This window comes from Prionailurus viverrinus, chromosome B1 (assembly GCF_022837055.1).
Source record: "Prionailurus viverrinus isolate Anna chromosome B1, UM_Priviv_1.0, whole genome shotgun sequence".
Classification (NCBI taxonomy): Eukaryota; Metazoa; Chordata; class Mammalia; order Carnivora; family Felidae; genus Prionailurus; species Prionailurus viverrinus.
The window spans coordinates 70,799,673-70,809,891 of record NC_062564.1 but is presented as its reverse complement, the minus strand read 5'-3'; positions in this window follow the sequence as shown (position 1 = coordinate 70,809,891).

Sequence of the window (10,219 nt, the reverse complement as noted above, 5' to 3'; positions counted from 1 at the left end):
AGAAAAGCCTAGAGTAGAATCTGTGTCAATCACGGTCAAAATCATTTGCAGACCCCTGAGGCTACTGGCTGAAATCCAGTGGCATCAGATTTGCAGGTATTGATTCTTTTCCAATTGACATTAGGCACAGTTTCTTATTACATTAGTCATTTCACCAGGTGCCAGAGGACATGACATCTCTCAATCCATGAGTACATGGGCTGAACACCCACATGCCACTTGTTCATAAAGTCATGAGCTAGTTAGGCATCTACCCTCATTTTCTGATCTCCTCCTTAGATAGCAACAGTGTTTTCTTGGTGAGCATCTACGTGAGCATCAATTCCTCTTCTAAATCCCTACAGATAATTTTATAAGTGAATTCTCTATATGCAGTGATTTTTACTGTTCAGTCATCTAAAGTCCATTTGCCTGACCATACAGCAAGGCCTTTGGCTACACTCCAAGTCTATAAATATTCAAACACTCTTTAGAGGACCTGAGCCTAATTCCTTTTCTGCTTTTAATTAAACATTTCTCAGTTCTATTCATTATGTATGTGAACTTGCCCTTGCTTGCTTCCATCAAAGTTTTACCATCTGTTGGGCATATTGTGGCTGATTTCCAAACAGCATTATGGCTCTAAGATTGGGAACTCCCTAAGATTGAAAATTCCCTAAATTTGGGAATTCCCACTAGTGACCAGCAAGCATTTTTTCATCAGTACGGAGAGAACAAGATTCTGACTAGACAGCAATGGGGGTAAGGAGTTCCTCCGAGGTCATAAGATCTATGAACAATGAGACAGTCCATTAGAGTGTGGTATACCCCACCGAAAATCCCCCACCTTTGTGCTACTCTTAAACTTTCATTTTATGGGGGAACTTTGCTATGTTATTCTCTCCCTATCAGAATGCCATTAGAAAGCTTAATTCTATTTGTTTGTATGACATCACCTAATTCATCACTAGTATTTCTGGCCTTAGCTTTATTTGACCCTTCTGTGGTGGGTAAAATGTTAATTAACATCCAATAAGAAACCGACACTATCCTTTTAAGTAGGTTAGAATTAACAGCAGTCTTAGGCAGTCCTCAGATCCAAAACCCATGAGGCCTCAGCAGGGTAGCCTTATTTAAGTTTTTCCAAAGGTCTAGTCTGAGTATATTCTGGTTGCAGATACTTCTAATGTAATGTGAGCAGCCAGGTCCTAGGGGTTTGATGGGATTGCTTGTGACACCACTCTCAGTAACTCTTTTAATGATTGTTTCTGCTCAGAGCCCAGTGCAAATTCAGATTTCTTTGTGGTGACTTTGTGATTAGGAAGCAATAGGATTCCTAGATGAGAGTTTGCCTTTACACATCAGGTAAACTGAATGAGAGGGTTAATCACATTTAGTCTTTAACAACCTGCTATTCACCTTTAGTTCCTGCTTAATATACTAGCTAGACAGGGCTATTACAATGGCAGTTAGTGGGAAGCAAAAATCTTACTTCAACCAGTTCCTTCATCAAAGCAATGATAACTTCCTGCCCTTCTGGATTTTTATCTTGCTTAATAATGCTTACTATTGAGGAGAGTTCAGATAATTCCCAAGCTCCTGCTTCTTGGGGACAATTTAAATTGGGCCAAAGGCCGTCTAAATTTATATGCCTTGTGAAAATCATTCTTATGTCTCATTCACATAAGACACCTATCCCAGTTAAGTGCATAGTTATAGGCAATGAAGCCACAGAATAATCTACCCAACCACAATTTCCAGTTTGTAGCTCCATCTCTACCTTAATTTTCTTCACTCATCATTTGTGTACCCTCCCAGTTTCAACCTTGAGCCCTTGAGAGCACATCCTTTTCTCCCATAGAACCATCCCCATCCCCATGGGGATATATGTGCTTTGAGCCCTGGGCAGGGAGGCTTTGGCATGTGCTCTGACATCTTAGTCCAGAAGCTTTTATTTCATTGTTAACCGATTTTCCACACCATCTCCTATATTGACTTCCTTGTCATTCATATTTATTGAAGAATATGTTAAGTAGCACTGCAGATCCTACTTGTGCATTTGCCAGATCCCCTCAGATCGTTGTACCAGTTCCTTGGACCCATCTTTCAGCTTTGATGTGTTTCTGTGCAAAGATATTGCTTGAGGACGATGGCTCTCTAGAAGATGACTCTAGAATATTGAGGTGGCCTGATGAGCTGCAAGTGCCTGCACTTCACATCTCCTCCTGAATCAGGGCTGCCTGATGCCAGTGACGGACTGTATGGGCTAACAGATTCCAGATCCTTCACTCTGAAGTGGAACTTATGTGTTTGAGCTCCCAAGAGATCTGACTGAGTCTGGGATTTCACATGAAGTTGCATTCCCCTTGGTTTATTCCTTTACCCTCTCTGGCTCCTTGCTCCTTTCCTAGTTTCCCCTGGAAATACTTCATAAGTCACTTGCATTTGAATCCTTGGCCCAGGGTCTGCTTCTAGGAAATCTGACTTAAGATACCTAACTAATAACATCCAATCCTTGTCATACTTCTGGGTAGCATTTATGTCTTAGAGAAGGGATGGCAAATGGGTTGTATTTTGCCACCAGGCCCTCTTATGACTTCCATTGTTCTCACTTATTATTTCCATTGCACATATCATGGCACCTTTCCTGCTGAACTCCGATGCAGGCTTAGAATTCTCTACAACATGCTTCAGAAAAGCACAGATAAGCTTTAAGTGTTTTAACCTGTTGACCTCAATATAAACAACAGCAATAAATAATACCAAACATGTCCTTTTCACACTCAATCTCCCACCCTCACTGTCTAGAGAATCTTACTTGTAAATCAGATTAAATCCATGCTATATTCTCTGCTGCATAGTCTACTTAGAAGTGAGGGTGTATTTTCTTCTCTATTTCCATTAGGGAGTTTTAAAGGGATTCTTCAGCTGTATGGTCAGAGGGAAATAGCACATTATCTTGCCGTATGGACAATCGCTGGGATATCTTGGAACAATAATCCATTTACTTGGAGTGTGCCTCTCTTTTGAATTGCATAAACCCTTAAGTGAATTGGGAAGTAAGTATGTTGAACGATGCAGTTCTTGCTCGTACTCCTCCATAAAAAAGCTTCAACTTGGCTTCTCTGATGACCATTTTTAAAAAGACAGGTCTTTCTTTATCATAGTGTGTCTGCTCAGGTTTTTGTTGTTGTTGCTTATCACAGTCTATAACTGTTTTGCAAACTTGTATATTAAGTTATTATCGTTGGTATCTCTAATTATAGGAAAATATTAAATCAATTTTCATAAGAAGGGACCTCATCTGACTTGTCTACCACTGTATTTCCCACAGTCTCTTGCCTGGCACTGATGAGGAATTCAACTAATATGAGGTGGACAAGTTGATGATGAATGAAATCGTAGGAAGAAGCATATGTGAGGGCTGGTGTGCGTGATTGCTTGCACGCACAATGCAGAAATTGAGAATCACATCTTATTCCTCGTTACTATGATTTTTTTTTATGGTTTTGCCTTATGGAACAGTGGATCACACATAGTTCTTGGAGTTAGACACAATCTATGCTTATATCCTTGCTCTATCACTTACTAGTTCAAGGTTACTTAAATTTCAGGGCCAAGTTCGTTCCTCTTTAACACAACATTGTGCCAAATAGAGTTACAGGGACATAAAGTGAGGCAAAACATTTAACCTCTAGTATCTGGTACATGGCAGGTACTTAATAAAGATAACTGTTTTCAAACATACAGGACAAAATATATGTATTTTTTTTTTATTTTTTAGGAAGATCAATGGAGTAAATAGGTATTATTCCTATATGTAATACAATTATACACACTAATGTGAACACAAAATTGTGTATCTGAATAATAAAATCATGTTTCTAAAATGAGAGGTAAGAGTCTGGAGATCATCCTGCCTATCATTCCATTAGACGATAATTAAGATTTGTTGCACATATTTTGGGGGCGACTTATAAAATAATTTTGAGATATTGCTAGATTTTTAACAGCTGCTGTGAAATTGACACACCAAATACATCAAATAGTAAATACAAACACACCATTTAAAGAATACCATGGATATATATGGCTTCTTTAGACCCAAATTCTCTTGCTAATCTATGGAGAAACTAGAATCTCGCTAAACTGAGCCTTCTCCCCGTTCCTTGAATTTATTATAACTGAAAAGCAAGTAGCTTAATTCACAAAACTTATTATATCATAACAAAAAGGACAAGATTTTTGTTTTAGTTGCTTGCCCCTCTCCAGCATTAAAATATCAATGTCTAACTGTACACTGCCAGTGACAGATTTTTGCATGTGTCTACACAAAAGAGAGAGTGGCAAAAATGTGTCATGGGTGGGGTAGCAATCAGCCACTGCTATTTTAATGCTGGAGTGGGGAGAAGCCAACAAACAAAACAACTAGACGACTAAAACAAAAATCTCATCTTTTTTGTTATAACAGAATACAATTTTGTTTATTTTAATTTTTCAAAATAGCTCTCCAACCATGATGTATTTTAGCACAGTCAGGTAAAAAACCTAATTATTGTTGCCAAAAAAGAGAGTGCTGAACAAGGATGTTTGTGGGCTAAAATTTTTTATGGAACTTATTAGTAGTGTCAGACACAAAAATATTTACGATGTTCTAAAACTGCTGAAAACAGAAGGGGCATTCAGTATACTTTAGAGTTTATTCCGGCCTCACACTACTTTCATAACCGTGAAATTCTCTAAAGGAGTATATGTAGTAGCAAATGATGTTATTCTGAGTGAGTTTACAGTGTTACCAGAGTTTATACAACGTTCAACTTATACAATGTTCTGCTTACCATTTCTTTCTCCCTCCTTCCTATTGTTAAGAGTACCCACACACTCCATTAATACCTGGCTTTTGTGCAGAGGGAGAGAGAGAATCTTGAGCAGGTTCCATGCTGTCAGTGCAGAACCTGATGTGGATTTGATCTCATGAACCACAAGATCACGACCTGAGCCAAAATCAAGAGTTGGATGCTTAACCCATTGAGTTCCCTAGGCACCCCATTTGTTTCAGTTCTATGAATTAATACATTTATCTTATTTTCAAGGCAGTTGGTGCTGGAATTTTTGTTGTTATCTGTAATAAAACTCACAGACATAGCAACCAAAATTACTCTTTTTTAAAAAGGGAACTCTTATTTCTTCCCGACTCATTCAGATGTAAAAACTTAAGCATTGCCACATTGAAGTTGATTAATTTTTTCTTTAGTCTTCAGTCTCTGATAGTTACATGGTTTTTCCCCTTTGAAAAACAGGTTTTCTAAAATGTGTGACAGCATTGTAGATATTCTTTTGAATATCCAACATCCTTGTAGTAACTGTTTTCTGCTCTCTGCTGATGCGGAAGTGGAACTCAATCTCCACAGAAAGGTTTCACTGGAGGTTAGGGTAAAGGGAGGGTTACATCCCAGCAGTATAACTTAACATGGAATCTTAGACCCCAATTTTTTAAATAAGTGTTTTGTGTCTTCTTTCCCAGGAATGTCAGACCACTTTCTCTGTAGATGCTGGCTCTTACCATGCTGTAAGTCATGCTGGGTCACTTATATTGGGTATCGTCTGGAAATTCAACTTTCTTCCTTTAGAAGAAGAAGAAGGAAGAGGAGGAGGAGGAGGAGGAGGAGAAGAATGGGAAGAAGAAGAAGAAGAAGAAGAAGAAGAAGAAGGATGAGGAGGAGAAGGAGGAGGAGGAGGAGGAGAATTTATCTTTCTCAGCCTCTTAGCTGTAGATTCCCCTTTGCATATCCAAGGACTACAGTGCTCTATTAAATAAAATATTAATCAAGCTGAGACTCAACTTTTTGTAGTAGAAACTAGTAGAGGCTTTGCAATCGAAGTCCTTCTAATTTTGCATTTCCACAATACTCTGGAAAGATAAATGCATTTTATACATCTTTTGAATCATGTCTCTTCTCCTTAGAAAATAATTAACTTTATATAACACTTTACCACTTAAATACAATTGTATTTCTCACTAGATTGTGAGGTCCCTGAAGGCAAAATCTGCCATATTAATCTTGATTTCTCTAGTACTCAGCGCATTGGTGATCAATAAATACTTGTTGAATGGATGAAAACATAATTGAGCAATAAAATTAAAAATTTAAGTATATAAGGAATTTAAATTGACCACATATCATAGGTATTTGTACAATACTATCCAAATATTCCATCCACTTATTATTCTCCATGTAATATTTCCAAATTTAGATGATTTTTCTTTAATATTATTTGATTTGAGTTTTTTTTAAACCCCTTAAGGATAATTGCTTATATATAATTATATATATATTTTTATATATTTATATATTTTATATAATTATATTTTTTATATAATTTATATATTATATATATAAATTTATATATTTATATATTTAATTTATATATATTTATATATATAAATATATATTTATATATATAAATATATATTTATATATATTTATATATATAAATATATATAAATTTATATAAATTTATATAATTATATAAATATAATATATATAATTATAAGGATAATTATAAAAAACGTGACACATGGATTTTGTTTGCTACATTCCAGAAAGAGAAGCTACCAGAGGGGAAATTTTTTTACACTTATTAGTCTGTGTTGAAAACAATAGCAAATTCATGGCCTTCCTAGGTATTAAACTAGGATTATATTCCTATCCATAAAGTTACATCATAGAAAGTAATTTCAGAAGATGGGACTAATGTCTGGTTTGGTCTTATAGGAAAGCTAATCAATCCTCTGAAAATGGATCTGAACCAGTATAAACTGGTGTAGTGGAAGCCATGACAGGTTCTGTTTCTTTGTGTTTTAATGCAAGTGGCTGACTTAAGCTTTCATTGCAGAGGCATCTCATTTCAAAGAAGCTTATCTTGAATAAACACAGTGCCAGCCACACAGGTAGGTAAAGGACCAGGCCACCTCCCCCTACTGAGGCTCCTTTGTTTCGAAGATCTTGGCTGATTTTGGTAACTGAGCATTTGGGCAACTTGTTTTTTCTCTTTCAGTGTGCTAAATTCTTGCCTTAATGTGTTAAAGTAACCAATAAAGAATGAGCCTGTGAAACTCTAGGCCCCTATCCTGGATCCCAATAAAAGTAGAACCCTAAGTCCTGTGTGTTTTATCTCTTTCTCTCCCTCTACCCCTGACCTCCCTTTGTGACCCCAGCTATGTTATGTGATTTCCAAGTCTTGTAAGTAATGAACCTTTATTTTTTAACCATTTCCTGATGGTTATTGCTGAAGGGCCTTTTGCAGTCATAGTGAGAATCATAAAGGCTGGTCTAAACACAACAATGGTTATTGACAGGCTGAGACCAGCATAAAACAATTGTGTTTTTCCAGGTCTCTTCAGGCTGTGTACTGAAAATGGGTAATTTGTAATGCTAATGTTCAAAATTTCACTGGCTCTTGACTTCTCCTATGGAGTATAGTAACTTAGCCCCTAATAAATTCCTCCTCTGTCTTCTGGGAACCTATGGATTACTCTCATGTGTGTTCATAGTCCTCCCAGGTCCTTCAGGTCTGATCCTTCATTGATATCTGATCCTTATGAAGCCACTTTGTGATGTACATTTCAACCCTACACTGATGCTGGTACTATTGTGAGAAAATCTATGTACTCTGTAAGATGTTCCCATAATGACAAAATCTCAAGCTGCCACAGTACATAGACTTCCTTGGATCTTCATTCTGATGTAGTCATATCATGATCCAAGCAGATTTGGAAGGGGAAGTGAGTGATAGTAATCCAAAATGGCACTAATTGTGCCATACTGTCTCAGAGAGACTCTTGTGAGATCGCCTTCTTCATTATCTTCTTTTCTCTCTAAAGGCATAATCAGCATATCTGAACTCAGGTCAGACATTATGCCGTCTTCCCTCTAAGTGGTCTTGCAAAGTCACCCACACAATCAACTTGCCAACTATTGGTAATGAAAGACAATGTCTTCCCCATCAGTAGCTGTTATGAAACACAATTTTTGGTATTTCTGCCTAGCAGTTCATTGCATATTCTAACATTTATGTGAATCTTCATTAAGTTTAAGAAAGAAAGTCAGGACGCCTGGGTGGCTCAGCCGGCTAAGCGTTCGACTTCAGCTTAGGTCATGATCTCATGGCTCATGGGTTCGAGCCCCACATCGAGATCTGAGCTGACAGCTCAGAGCATGGAGCCTGATTCAGATTCTGTGTCTCCCTCTCTCTCTGCCCCTCCTATGTTCTCGCTCTGTCTTTCTCTGTCTCTCAAAAATGAATAAACATTAAAAAAAGAAAATTTAACATAAGAAAGAATGGCCAATGTGTATTGCACATATTTGCATTTCCTTTTAAACTTTATTCTCTCTTTCTCTGTCCTGCTTTCTGCTCCAGGCGGCTGACCCGTATGAGCTGCATCAGTGGCTTCCCTCACTCTGACTTTCAGTTGACTTTAGCCAACAGGGAGCCTGGTCAGGTGATTTGAAGAAGAAAGCAGAGTGAGGTTGGAATATTTCTTCCTCTGTCTTCCTTCTGATAGGTCACCTCAGCTGATCTGTGTCCTTCAACCAAAGGTTATGGCATCATTCAAAATGGCCTTCTTCTTTTGACTCTCTCCTTCTGGATTCAGATATGGGATTCCTCCTTCATTCCTTTTAGCCTAAGGATGTCAGTAGCCCTGATGCTACTACCCTGGATTAATGTGGTGAATTTTGTGGTTTCCTCTACTCACACACATTTTGTAAGTAGACTCTCTCTGGACCATTCTTTTGGCATATGTCATCTGTTTTCTGCTGGGACCCAGATACAGAGTAATTCATGTCACAAAAGATCCTAGGAAATAAACTTCACAGTGGGATTCGAGTATTAGATTGCCCACATATTTGAGGAACAGGGGATGTGCTCCTTACAAGGGAGGAGGAATGGAACTTGGGTGATTTATGGCAGCTAGTGCCATCATGATTATGAATATTTTCATTGATGGTAGCACAGGATGAAGTGGGGCTGGAGGGAAATCAGGTAACTTTGGCATTTTGTTGTTATGACAGCAGTAATGACTTGAAATATTGGAGACATCTGGCTTCTTTCTATGGCCCCTGATAACAAACACAGGAGACACGAGAAATTAAAACCTATGAGTATGCAATTAGGAATATGCATAGAGAATCAAAAGGCCTCTTTGAAGTTTTAAATGAGTCCCTCTTGTCCTATAGTAGCAGGGAATTTATGACTTGAGGAAACTTAATAAACAATTAGGTGCTCTCCCAATTAGATATAGATGCTATATTAAGTGGTAAATATGCAAGTATATATTACAGTCCAGTGTAAGAGACTATATTGTCTCTAATATAATGGTGCTGGTAGGCAAAGAGTGAACTCTGGTGCATTGAATAAACACATTTGTACAGACTCCACATGAGGTTGGGAGCCTATAAATTTTGAATTCCTCAGAATTTCTGTGTAAACAGAAGCAGAAGCAAACCTTTTAACTCTGCAAGGGAGCCATCTCCTATGTGGGGGGGAAAAAAAAGCAAACAAAAGTTAGCGTGTGTGCATGGAACAGTTGATTCCCAGGATGAAACCAATTCTCTCTCACTCCAACATCTTTCATTGTCTCCAGGCCAATAATAACATATATGCCCAATAATATTTATCCCATTATATCCTCAAGAGAGGTACAGGGACTGCTCTGGGTATGACTCTGTGGCAGAAGTTGACATTGCTGCATTTATTGATGACACGATGTTAATTGGACCTGATAAGTAAGAAGTAGTAAGCCATGTAGAGCCATAGCAAAATATATATATATATATATATATATATATATATATATATATGACAGAGTGCAGGAGATAAACCCCTCAGAAGGTAGAAGTTTTCAAGCATCCAGTAATCTGAGGCTAGTCATGTTTTTATCACTCATCACAAAGAAAGAAACAAGGCTTGGTAGACTTGTCTGGATTTTGCAGGCAACGTGACCACATTTGGGCATACTGCTCTGACACATTTACTAGTATTAAGCTATAAGGGTGCCAATTGGACTGAAAGAAATAAACTACAATGGCAGTTTCAGTCTGCAGTGCAAGTTGACATTTAAGTCTTAAGACCCAGTAGACACAGTGGTATTTGAAGTGTCTGGGGCGGACAGAGATGTTGATACAGAGAATATGGCAAGTTCCAGTAAGGGAATCTCAGCACAGATGCCTAACATTTG